Source organism: Camelus bactrianus, chromosome X (assembly GCF_048773025.1).
Source record: "Camelus bactrianus isolate YW-2024 breed Bactrian camel chromosome X, ASM4877302v1, whole genome shotgun sequence".
Classification (NCBI taxonomy): Eukaryota; Metazoa; Chordata; class Mammalia; order Artiodactyla; family Camelidae; genus Camelus; species Camelus bactrianus.
The window spans coordinates 81258938-81272702 of NC_133575.1; the positions used below are offsets into that span (position 1 = coordinate 81258938).

The 13765-nt window shown below is 38.9% G+C and overlaps 1 long non-coding RNA gene across 2 annotated transcripts in view; it reads left to right on the forward strand.

Moving 5' to 3' along the window:
- Nucleotides 1–13765, forward strand: part of LOC123619342 (uncharacterized) — a 92329-nt gene that overhangs the window by 605 nt on the left and 77959 nt on the right. For both annotated transcript variants that reach the window (XR_006727918.2, XR_012504660.1), the window contains exon 2: nt 76–237. This is a non-coding gene — a long non-coding RNA (uncharacterized LOC123619342). The remainder of the gene's footprint in view (nt 1–75; nt 238–13765) is intronic.

Genomic DNA, 13765 nt, shown 5'->3' on the forward strand with positions numbered 1-13765 from the left:
TGCCTAGCATGGTGCCAGGCACACAGTTACAGCAGTAAAGCACAGCGATTGCTGGATCTGTCTCTCCCTGTGCAGCTCCTCATACCGGTGGCCCAGCTCATATCAGGTGTCTGAAGGAGGCAGGTTCTGAGGATTTGTGTTCTGATGGCTTCTGAAGCTCCTACTCCAGGTTCAAGGGCAGCGGCTTCCAGGAGACCCCAACACTTCACATTTTTGGTGGCATGACTCCTGGCTCAAGTGAGTTCATAGATCTGAACAAAAGCATGTTGTGGAATAGCTCCTGTGAGGCTCACAAACTAGCCTAGAAGTAGAGAAGCTACTTTGACCTCAACATGGGAGAAGAGGTGTAGCAGAATGGAATTTCACTCCATCAGCAGTTACCTGCTTTGTAGTAGCCCTTGAGGCCTATCAGAGATGCTTTTTTTGTTTGAAAGCAATGAATTGTCCAGCCTGATGAAGGAACTTGATCTTTAACATGCATTTGGAATAAATATACCTAAATTGTTCTCACTGGGTAAATATTATTCAGTGATTCCCATGTTTTTTTCAGATGGTTGTTGAAATATGCATTTGGTTAGAAAGTCTTCCCAGCAATTTGACATTGTAGTATAGTTTCTTCCCTGGTAGCCACGTTTTTATCCATTCTATAATGAAAAATTTTAAGAAGCCAGAACATTTCCAAATGTTAGTTTAAAATGTTTTAAGAGTTTATGTATTTTTAAAAATAATTACTTTAGACTGTTTTATTAATCTGTTAAAATAACTAAATACTCTTAAATATAGTTCTGTTTACTCTCCCAGTACATAACAGTTTCAGCTCTTTATTACCTGGCCTTTCTACCCCTCCCCCTGCAGTGTACTCAGGCAACCACTGATCTTCTCTCACTACAGATTAGTTTTCATGTCCTAGAATTTTATTTAAATGGAATCATAAAGGGATTTCTGGTTGGTTGGTTTTGGTCTGACTTCTTTCATTCAGCCTATTTATTTTAGATTTATCCATTTTGTTGCATGTATCAATAATTCATTCTTTTTTATTGATGAGTAGTATCTATAAATAGATATATTGCAATTTGTTTGAAATTTGTTGTTTTTTAATTAAAGCTCCAGTGAACATTTGTGTTTAAATTTTTGCACAGACATATGCTTTCTTTCTCTAAGGTAAATACTTAAGAGTGCAATGGCTGGATCATATGGTAGATGTAAGATTAACGTTGTTAAGAAATTGCCAAACTGGTTGCACCATTTTTCATTTTCTTCAGCACTGTACAAAAGTTCCATCATCCACAATCTTGCCAATGCTTGGTATGGTGAGTCTTTTTAATTTCAGCCATTCTCATGTGGATGCAACGGTATCAAATTGTAGTTTTAATTTAAAATTCCCTAATGATGTTATTGAGCACATTTTCATGTGCTTATTTGCTGTTTCTATGTCTTCTTTGGTGAAATGTCTATTTAGAATTTTCCCACATTTATTTATTGTAGTGTCTTTTTCTGCCTAATTTACTTTTCATAGATTTTCTGTATTCTGGATACAGATCCTTTGTCAAATATGTAACTGGCAAGTATTTTCTCCTACTCAGTGCCTTGACTTCATTCTCTCATCAGTGTCTTAGGGAGGGCAGTTTTTAGCTTAGAAGAAGTCGAATTTATGTATTAGTTTACTTATGGATTGTAGTTTTGATGTCTCATCTATGAAATATTCACCTAATCCAAGGTCACAAGGATTTTCTCCTGTGTTTCTTCTAGAAAGTTGATGGCTTTAGGTTGTATTCAGGTCTGTGATCCATTTTGATGGGCTTTTGTGTATAATGTGATATGTGGATCACAGTTTATATTTGTATATATGATATCCACTTGTCCCAGCACTTTGTTGATAAGACTATCACTTCTCCACTGAATTGCATTGCCTCTTTTTCAAAAATCAGTTCTCCATATATGTGTGCATGTATTTCTGGACTCCTTATTCTTTTCCTTCAATTTACTTGTCTACCTTGATTCCAATACCATACACCCTGTCTTGATTACTGTAGGTTTATAGTGAGTCTTCAGATCTGAGAGTGTTCATCCTCCAGCCTTATTCTTCTTTTTCGAAGTTGTTTTTTTATAGTCCATGGCCTCTGCATTTCCACATAAACTTCATAATTGGCCCATAATTTTCTTTAAAAAATATTTCCTAAGATGTTTGTTGGGGTTGCACTGAGTATATAGGATCAACTTGGGGAGAAGGGACATCTTAACAACATCTTAACAATACTGAATCTTCTGATCCATAAAGACAGTTCTCTCTCTGCTTATTTAAGTCTTTAATTTTTCTGAACAATGTTTTGTAGTGTTCAATGAATAGGCCTTGCATGTTTGTGGACAGATTATCCATAAATATTTCATACCTTTTGATGCAATTGTAAAAAGCATTGTTTTGTAAATACAGTTCCCAATTACTATATTTTCACTGAACTATCAGCAAGCAAATGTTTAATAATAGCCATTGCAGGAAATTTTTGGTGGAATGCACAGGCTACTTTAGGATGGAAAAGCTACTTGATGCATAACGTGCTTTGACTGTGTTTCTATATCAGCTTTTAGGCATTATTGGCACTATACTGAAACTAGGGAGGGAGATATCACAGAGATTCTACAGGACATCTCCCAGGAAGTCCATCTCAATGAATTCCTGGGTTCTTGGGGGGTGAGACAGATAGAAGGAGAGAGCATGTGTGTATGCGAGCACATATGTCTGTATGTATATGTATGTTGAGGCAGCTGCAAGGAATCTTTATTGTAAGGAATACTTGAGGTTAATACTGTGGTCATGTCAGCCCTGTTCACTTCCTGCCACATCACAGGAGCCGAATCACAGTGGTTGCTGTTTGTTTTTTTCCAGCTTCACTTGGCTAGCATGGTTACCATGGTGACTCAGTGACTGCTGTGGGATTTGGTGCTGATTGAGAATCATGTTATAATTCTAACCTGAATTTATGACTGTGATAGTTGTCAAGTGTTGCTTTTCTGATTTGCTCATTCCTCTCAGGTTTATTCATTGAAATTTGCCTAGAGATAGAGTTTTCTCTTCTCCCTATTTATTTATTTTTTAATTTATATCAGTATGGCTCATAGATTCCTATTTTGCTCAAAGGGCTACTGTCTGATTGCATAATTATTTTGTTGTCTAAATTGTTCCAGAACTGGCCAATAGAAGCCCCTTTAAGCTGGCTTCTCTGTCCTTAGAATTCTTTGAGCATATACTTTGTTCTTTGAGCCTGAGTATCTCCTAATCTCTAGAAAGAAAATTATGATGCCCACCTCAGAGCATCGCTTTGAGGAACTGAAGATAAAAAGTCTGATAATTACAACCTTCAACCTGTGGCATCTAGTAGGCCCACAGCAATGTTCGTTTCCCAATCCAGCTTTGCCCACTTCATCCTGTCAATGTGATGCCTCTGACATTACCATAATAGCATGACCTCCAGGGAGAACACTTGGGCATGTGACACAAGCAAGGATAAGCCCACATGTCCATGATGTGACAGCTTCAGTGTCACTGCTGTGTGTGGAGGGGGCGGTGTGGGGGAGCTGGGGGAGGGGCAGAGCATCACTGCACAGCTTCCAGTGAACTGAGTGGGGACGGGCAGAACATCCTCACCCCTTCCCCTGCATTTCATGTTCTTTACCATCCTTTCACTTTTCTCTCTATTCCATGTGCTGTCTGATCCCCTGTCTCTCCCTTTTAGTGGAACATCTGAGGAGGGTGAAGACCCTAAGCCCCAGAAACAAGAGCTGATAGAGAAGAACCAAGTATGATGTTGAGCCTGCTAGACAGGTTCCTGGAGCAGGAGTGAAGAAGGGGTCGGCCTATCATTGGGACACTTTAGTTAAGTCACTACCCTTTCTGCCATTGTCTTCTATACAGCAGGTTAACAGTACCCAGTGCTCTGGACCACCCAGGAGTATTGTGGAGTTTAGGTATGATCCCATGTGAGAAAGCAATCTGTGCTCATAGGTGGGAGAGAAGAACCAGTGCACTTTCCAGTATTTACATTAACAGACACACCCCAGATATCATAGAATTCTGCCTGGCAGGCATTAAATTAATGCTACACAAATGTCAGCTGTTTGGGCCAAGATTTCTCCAAGTGGAAGCCTCAGAGGACTTTATTAAACTCACTTGGGGTGCTTGTTAACATTCCAGATCCCTGGGCCCACTCTACGTCTACCGAATCTAAAGCAGGGATGTGGAATGAGAGGTATCTACATTTTGAGTAATATCTCCAGTGTTTCTGATACTTATTCAAGTTTAAACACCTCTGCTGTGGATTTGCAACAAACACATCTTAAAATTTTGAATCCTTTAATATCTAATTTCTTTTTCAACCTCAGCCTTAAATATCTGTCTCTGCTCCTGCATGTCAAATAGGTTAACAGTTCCTTAATTTAAGTAATATTTATTCAGTGATTTATATGTGAGGCATTGAACAAGACACTGGGGACACAGCACAGAGAACAAGATAGGCAGGGTCCCTGAAACTTTCATTCCAGTTTGGGAAAACTGGCCGTAAAGAGGTGAATCAATAAATGGGGCAATTTCATATGGGGATTTGCACTTTGATGAAAACAAACACATAAAAAGAATACAAAATGATGGGAACAGGGATTATTATAGATGAGGCTGTCAGTGAAGCTCTTTCTCAGGAAGCGACATTAGAGCTGAATCCTGAATGACAAGAGGACACCTGGCCTGGGCAGGCCTTTGGGTCATTCGCCCTGTGATTTGTGTGGCTCTGGTGGTTGCAGGAGCGGACGACCACTAGCTCGCGTGGGTGGGGCCTGGCAGACGAGGTGAAGGTGGTGGGAGATGAGGGCAGACAGGAGCCACATGGTCCGGGCTGTGTCAGGAGTTTGGAGTTCATTCTTAGGGCAGAGGGTTAGCGTGTGGGGGTGACAGGCTCTGATTCACGTGCTCACAAGCTGACTCTGGCCGCTGTGTGGGGAGTGGACTGGACAGGGATGGGATAGCTGTGGGGATAACCCTTACGAGAAGCTTGCAGAGTCCAGAGGAGGGACGAGAGTGGATTGGCCCTGAGCTGCAGCAGTGTGCAGAGGGCGGGGTGGCCTGGACAGCGGGTGTAGGAGGTAGGACAGGTGGGACCTGCAGTGGCTGTGGGGGGTGGGTGTGTGAGGATCAGACAGGATCCAGGATGACCCGTTGGCTTTACCTTTGGTCACGTGTAGAAATGGTGGTGTGTTTCCTGAAGTCAGTTGTTCCAAGTGCTTTTGAGAGGTTCTCAAGATAACTAGGTCATTCAGCAGTGGTTTGTGAAAGTTAATGATACACACAATCTATCATTTGATGAGTAGGATTCAGTTATAAGACTAATTAACTTTATTGAACATACATGCAAACTATAAAACTATAAAAATATATTATAAGTATTTGTTTAAAGCATCTAGTGTTTATTGCGCTGTTATTGTGTGCTTAGCACTGTTCTAAGGGTTTTCATGTATTAACTCAATTCTCAAAACAACATCCCATGACATAGGAATGGTTGTTTTCCCCATTTTACAGAATATGTAAATGAAACACAGAGTGGTTCTTTCAGTTTCCTAAGATCACAGAGAGCCAGTAGAATTTTAAAAATATTGCTGTTTAGGACCAGTTATCTTTGTTAAGACCAAAACATGGAATATTATTTGTTTTAAAATGGTTTGTCTTTTACAGTAAATACTGCATAATCCCAATTTTATACATGAGGCAATTGAATGACAGTAAGGTGAAGTGAAAGTATTCATACTCACACAGTTTATAAATGACAGAACAATGGTTTGCACCTGGTCTATCTCCAGAACCCACACTTCTAGCCAATACACTTAGGAAGAAGAAAAAAAAACATAACTATATCAGCCCACGATGGATGATGTTAGGTTAGAGCCATCCGTATCTCTTTGGGTGGAAACTATGCTTCATTAGGCATTTTGCCATGTACCAGATGGTATTTATTTAATAAAAGGACAAGGGTAATGAATACAGGAAAAAAAAAACGTGTTAAAGATGAACAAACCAGACCCTAGTTAAAGTGGTAAGGACAGATTTTTAATCAGTAATATACTGTTGTGACAGGGAAAAGAGTCTAGCATGAACTGACCTCAACTTCCATTTGTACAGAGGTGACTAGGCTTTTTAAAGGGAGTATGAGGGAAAAGGGAGGGGGCTGAGTAGAAGCTCCATACAGTCAGGGAAGGAAAAAGAACAAAAAGCAGGAAGAGTGTGTTCATCCATGTGAAAGCCATCTGGGTTTGCTACCTGGCACTTATTCAAGTTAGATTTCTACCTCCCACAGAGGCTGGGAGACGCGGTCCTCTCTTCAGCAGTAAATTGTGCTGACAGCCTTGAGTGTTCTCAGGCGATCACTTTAAAGGAATTTAGGATCATCTTAGGCATGAGGCCTTGAGCTCTTAGAAACTACGTTAGTATTTTGTACAAGACTATTGGCCAGGTTGAAGCCTGGTTGGAAAGAGAGCTAGGAGGAGTCTGACTAGAGTGTGGTCAAGGAGAGAATCTTTGTCAAGGGCAATATTTATTAAAAAAGAAACCACAAACAATAAAAGGGAATAATTATTATAGTTCCTATGCATTAGACAACTTGGTTGTTAAAATAATTCCTTGGACTTCCACGATGAATTATTTTCTCTTTTATGAACTAACTCAAAGTGCTTTTCAGATGGGAATCACAGTACCCTGTGCTTTAGGCTTCAGTGGTTTGGAGGGATGGTCTGACCCCCTTTGATAGGTAAGGCCAGAGGAAAAATTCCTAGAATCATGCAGCATGTACTTTTGAGTATGGCTCCTTTCAGTCAACATGATGTGTGTGTGTGTGTGTGTGTGTGTGTGTGTGTGTGTGTGTGATTTAAATTATTGTCCACAGTTGCAGGTCATTCATTTTCATTAGTGTATAGTATAATATGACACTGTGTGGATATTTCACAATATATGTATCTGTTTTGGGGATTTACATATTTAAAATTTTTTACTTATGAATTATTGTACTATGAATGTTCTCTTACATATCTTTTTGATGGACATTTATTTTCATTTCTCTTGGACATACACCAAAAAGTGTCATTTCTAAGTCGTAGACTATATATGCTAAGCAGTTTTTCAAAGTGGTTGTTCTGATCTACGTTCCCACCAAAGTGTGAGCGAGCCCTACCTGCTCCAAATCCTTGTCAGCACTTGGTGTTTTCCATCTTTTTCATTTTTGTTGTTCTGGAGGGCATGGAATGGTATGTTGTTGTGGTTTTAATTTTAGTTTCTTTGTTTTATTTCTCTTTAACTCCTTCTGAAGTGTTAAGTCTCTTTGAATCTAAGGAAGGCCCATCCTCATTTTTTTAACCTTCTAATTTATTTGCTGAAGAAACTGGATCTTTTCTCCTATAGAGTTTAAAATCTGTTTATAAAAATTATGTCTTTTCATTGGGAAAAAAAAATAACCTGTAGAAAATGGAGAAGGATGCTCCCTGGTGATCTCAGTCAGACTTGCAGATGTGAAAGTCTCATCAAGGGGGCTTGGCAAAGGGGGTGGTGATGAGAAGGAGTAAGGGAAGTGAATGGATTCTACTGTATAGGCCAAAGCTTTCTGAAATTCCCTACATGCTGGTGGTGTCCAGCTGTTTTCCTGACTGTTGGGAAGAGAAGCCTCATGTGTACAGTCTTTCAAAACCCCACTGAAGCACATAAGTGTGGGTCTTGGGACTGGTACACTTCCTTATGAAGAGGCAGAGAGCCCACGCAGCCTGGGCCAGGCTTGTCACCTTGTGTGGGAGTATTTCTCTCTATTTCAGATTCAGTGAATATTCCTTTGTTTTGCTTAAGCATGTGTGCCAATGGCGCTCAGGCATGCCCCTACCTTTCAGTTTTGTCACATTACCAATTATTTTGTTGTTTAAGACATATCAGACAATATCAAAATGTATATTAGAAATTAAAATTGTTCTGTCTCTCCTTTTTGTCTTTGCTATATCCCCCTTCATAATACAAAGTCAGTCTTTGTGAATTTATTGATACCTATTCTCCAGATTTTTTTCCTGTGTGACACATTAACTTATATTTAATCACAAACACACATATATATATAAACCTATGTTGATATATATTCTTCTGCATAATGAGACTGTATTCTACATTTTATTTTATGACTTACTTGACAGACTAAATATGATTTTTTTCATTTTATTTATTTGCTTTGGTGTGTTTCCAGGTATTTATATTGTTTTTTTATGTGCAGTGTCTCTTTTTTTAACTGAGGTATAATTGACATATAACAGTTTAATAGTTTCAGGTTACAACATGATGATTCTATATCTGTATATATTGCAAAATGATCACCACAATAAGTCTAGTTAGCATCTATCACCACACACAGTTATAAATCTTTCTGTTTTGTGACAAGAACATTTAAGCTCTGGTCTTTTGGCTTTTCTAAACAAAATGTAGTATTGTTTTGCACATTTTCACTATATACACATATAGTTATCCTCCAGCTTGCTGATTTATTTAAATATATGATATTATATAGTATATTATATATAGGATCTAATTTTATACATAATTATATATATAAAATGTTAAATAAATTGTATGTTGTATACATCACCTGGTCCTTGTGAGGAGTTTAAAGGCAAAACTTCATCAAGATCCCAGCACAGTATTGGGCGCATCATCCACAATGCGAACGTTTCCTGCCTTCCCATCCTAACTCTTCCAGTCTTTTAACTGGGAGGTTGCTTCTTAATCTCAGTAGAATTTTAGTGAGTATTTGGGAATATCAGAAGATGGGAACCACACACACTCCTTTATGTAACATAGGAGTTGCACTGCCATCTCTGTGATATGCAGTGTAATGGAGCTGGGCTAAGGGAAACGACTCACCCTTCGCATGGAGTAATCGTGCTTTTCCTCTCCTTTGTTGGTGCCCTCTGTGTTCACATTAGGCATACACATGACCTGAGAGTCTGGAACCCACTTGAAGTTCTAGGAAGAGGTGACTGGTGGGGGGTTGACAGGAAGGGACACTGTAGCAAGAACTAGGAGCTCTTTCTGGGTCCCAGAGCCTAAGCCATCCCAGGGTGAATTCCTTCTCCTGCTATGACTTGCACTGTCACACGGGTCTTTACTCAGCATCCATCACTCTTCACACCTCCAGTGACCCAGAGAGTACAGAGGTCACAGTTATGGTTTCACGCAGTCCAGGTCCTTGTGGAAGTTGTGGTCGCCTCTGTAGATCCCCCTTAATTTATAAAGAGGAGGACATGATCAGAGACTCCTCAAAGAGGAGCTGGGCCTGGGACAGTGGGCAGGATTCATGGGGCTGGATGGGAGGGAGGGCACGGGGAGTCCATCCTGGCTGGAGTGAAAAGTGGGGACTCCCAGGGGAGCATTCAGGGCTCAGAGGTGGGACACTCCAGGGGCATGAGGCCGTCCAGGTATAGGACTGATGGGGGAAGGAACACATTTGCTTCCGTGGGACGCTGCATAGTATCCCCTGGATACACTGAAATGGCACAAATGATGGGAAGAAGGACAGTGCCCTGCTCGTCTGTCTCTGGTCCACGGGGGCAGGTTCAGAACCAGGAGCACTGGCAGTCATAAAGCTGAGTTGATGCTCGGTTCCCTCAACCTCCCTTAAAGTAGGAAGCAGACATCAAGGGGAAGGACTTATGATTAACGGATCCCCCACACCGTCTGGAAACCATACACCCTCTTTAGTTTCTCTCTGACCCCAGGCCCCGGGGACTCCCATTAGTCAGTGAGGTTCTCTCTCCCTCCTGGAGTCACATTCTTAGGCAGGACACTCTGTCCACATGTTCCCTCTCTCTACTCTCTCGTTTGTTTCATCTCAGCATTGCCCCAGAGATCACTCAGGTTTTTCTTCTGTGTTACCTCAACTCCTTTCATCAGCTTAGTGAGGTGTATCACACCACACTGCTTTCTTTTTCACTCATTATGATTTATTCCCTATAATAAGCTTCTTTAAAGAGTTCAATGATTTGCACTCAGAAGTCATATAGCCAAGAGGCAGCCAAGTATAATAACAAAGATTGATCTGAATTCTTTGCACTGAAGGCTGTCCAAAGTCTCTTGCTTCAGGGGAATCACAATGAAAATGAACAAAAAGAACACATGGCTCCTTTTGGCTCCGGAATCTTAACTCTTAATAGAAAATACCATCAACAATTGGTGAAATTGTTTGTGTTAGCATATCATTGAAAACAGATCTTATGCAAACATTAAAATTAATGCCCATGACTTTTATATAGATGACTTTTATTATAAACAGTAAAATATATGTAATGTCTCAACTACAAACCTTTCATGTTGAAAGGGTCTCTAGCATGAGTTGCTTTAATATTTTGAAGTGAAAAAGTTTAAGAACCTCACAGTGGGAACAATCCAATACTGACAAACTCTAATGATCAAAAATATCCTCTTTCAGTTAATGTAAAACAAGGATATTATGAGGCAAGACAACTTTCTAGACTGAAAGGCAGTCACAGCTAGGGAGGAAATAATCTATGATTCAAACCAGCCAAGTGGGACTGGCTTTTGCTTTTTTTACTCTTTAAAACTAAAAACACAACTTAAACACAACACACTAACTGACCTTTTTGACTGTGTTTAGTAGAATCTGTACATACGATTTCCTCTGGGATGTGATGCTTTATTTCTGGATTTCAGCTGTGTTATCTGAACATATTACCACATACACATTTGGCCCTATCACTTTCATGGCTTTAATGCTACCAAAACAGGTGAGCCCATAACACCCCTTTCATTTGTCTCTAAATTCATCTCTCTGCTAACTTCCTGAAGGTTGGGATTAACAAAGATGCAAAGGATAATTCCTAGGCTTCCCTGAATCCTTTGACCTTACAGAAGAAGTATTTAATGACTAGGGAATTGATCTGGCAAAGTGAGATAAGGATTGTTAGTACAGTTTAGAACATCTGGAAAGCGTTACATTCCAATAGAGATAATTTTTTAAGAAAGAGAAAAGATCATTGAAGCCAAAGTAACCAAATGGCTAAGGAGGTGATACTCAATTCCTGTCTATTTAGAATATGGGGTAAATATATACCCTTATCTCAGGACATCTCTCATTCATTCATTGATTCATACATTCATAAATAATAGGTGCCCAAAACAGCAGTGAGTGCCTGCATGCCCAGCTCCCTCTATTGGTGTGGTCTATAAAGTCCTTTTACCATCCACCATCTGTGGAAGAATAGACTTAAAAATTTCCTCTACATACACTGAGAACCACATCAGTCAGTTTTATACTTTTTGTTTCAAATATCAAACAGAATTTGGAAATTTCAAGGGGAAAAGGAAAATATTTAACCATATTTTTTGTGCTGCTGTTCTTTCTTCCTTCCAGATGTTCCTAGAGTTCTTCTTTTATCAATTCCTTTCTGTTTCTTCTAGTCATTCTTTAGGGTGTATCTGCTGGTGAAAAATTTTCTTAATTTTTCTAATGTCTTTTGAAATGTCTTTTGATAATCCCCATTAATTACTGAAGGATAATTAAGCTGGATATAGAATTTGAGGTTGATACTTCCTTTATTTTGGCACTTGGAAAATGCTGTGGACTACTTGATTTCTGTTGAGAAATATGCTGTCCTTTATACTGTTTTTCTCCTGTAGGTTGTACATTGTGTCTTTCTTCCTGATTTCAAGATTTCTTTTTTGTCTTTACTATTCTGAGCTTTGACTGTGATGAATTTCTTTGGGTTTCCTGAATTTCTTTGGGTTTACTCTGTTTTGGGTTCACCTAGCTTCTTGAAAATACAGGTTTAGACACATGTATGGTCAATTAATTTATGACAAAAGGAGCCAAGAATATACAATGGGGAAAGGACAGTCTCTTCAATAAATGGTGTTGGGAAAATTGGACAGCTGTATGCAAAAGAATGAAACTTGATGACTTTCTTACACCACACACAAAAATCAACTCAAAATGGAATTAAAGACTTGAACATAAGACTTGAAACCATAAAACTCCTAGAAGAAAACAAGCAGTATGCTTTCCTGTCATAGGTCTTGGCAATGATTTTTAAAATCTGACGCCAAAAAATATGCAACAAAAACAAAGATAAACAAGTGGGACTACATCAAACTTAAAAGCTTCTGCACAGCAAGGAAACCATCAACAAAATTAAAAGACAACCTACTGAATGGGAGAAAGTAATTGCAAATATCTGAAAAGGAGCTAATATTCAAAATATACAAAGAACTCATTTAGCTCAAAATCCAAGCAAAACAAAACAAAAAACCAAACAATCTGATTTAAAAATGAGCAGAAGATCTGAATAGACATTTTCCCAAAGAAGACATACAGATGGCCAACAGGTACATGAAAAGATGCTCAACATTACATTATTAATCATTAGGGAAATGCAAATCAAAACCACAATGAGATACCACCTCACACTTGTTAGAATGACTACTATAAAAAAAGACAAGAAATAACAGTTGTTGTCAAGGATGTGGAGAAAGGGGGATCCTTGTACACTGTTGGTAGGAATGTAAATTAGTGCAGCAACTATGGGAAACAGTATGGAGGTTCCTTAAAAAATTAAATGTAGAACTACCATATGATCCAGCAACTCGACTTCTAGATATTTATCCAGAGAAAATGCAAACACTAATTCGAAATGATATATGCATTCCCATGTTCATTGCAGTATTATTTACAGTAGCCAAGATATGGAAATTTTGCTCGATATTTTCAAATTCCCCTCCATAGTGGGTATGTTATTTTCCTATGGCTACTATAACAAGTTAGCACAAACTTAGTTGTTTAAAACAAGAGAAATTTATTTCCTCATATTCTAGAAGCCACAAGTCTGAAATTAGTTTCACTGGGCCAAAATAAAAAGTGTCGGCAGAGCCATGTTCTCTTTGGAGGCTCTGCAGGAGAATCTGTATCTTGCCTCTTCCAGTTTCTGGTGGCTGCCAACATTCCTTGGTTTGTGACTACATCACTTCAGTTGCTGCCTGCACAGTCATACTGTTTCCTCCTTTTCTGTGTGTGTCAACTTTTCTTCTGCCTCCCTGTCTCAAGGGTACTTGTGACTGCACATAGGGCCCACCCAGATTATCTAAAATGAACGTCCTGTTTCAAGACGCTTAATCACATCTGCAAAGCCCCTTTTTCCATTTAAGGTAAGATTTATGTTCCAGGGATTGGGACCTGATGTCTTTGGGGACCATTATTAAGCTTATTACAGTGATCATACCACTTTGAATCCACATGAGCAGTGTATGAAAGCACATGTTGTTTTGCATCCTTACCAACTGAGTGTATTGACAAACTTTTGGAACTTTGCCAGTCTAATAATTTAGAAATGGTATCTCATTGTAGTTTTAATTGCAGTTCTACTTTACAAGCAACTTTGAACCTCTTTTTGCATATTTAAAGACAAGTTACATTTTTCCCTTTAACTGTTTATTGTTTTTACATGTCTGTATTAGGGTCATTGGTTCTTTTCTACCTCTCAATTTATAAGCTTGTATATAGATGGGAAATTAGTACTTTTTTAGAGATGTTAGTTGTGGATATTTTTCTCAGTGTGTGTTTATTGGCGATCATGTTTTTTTTTTTGCCATGCAAAATTGTTATTTTTTATGTAGTCAAATTTATCAATTTTTTAAATTATGCTCTTGAATTTTGATCATAGTTAGGAAATCTTTCTCCACTTCTATTATAGGTGT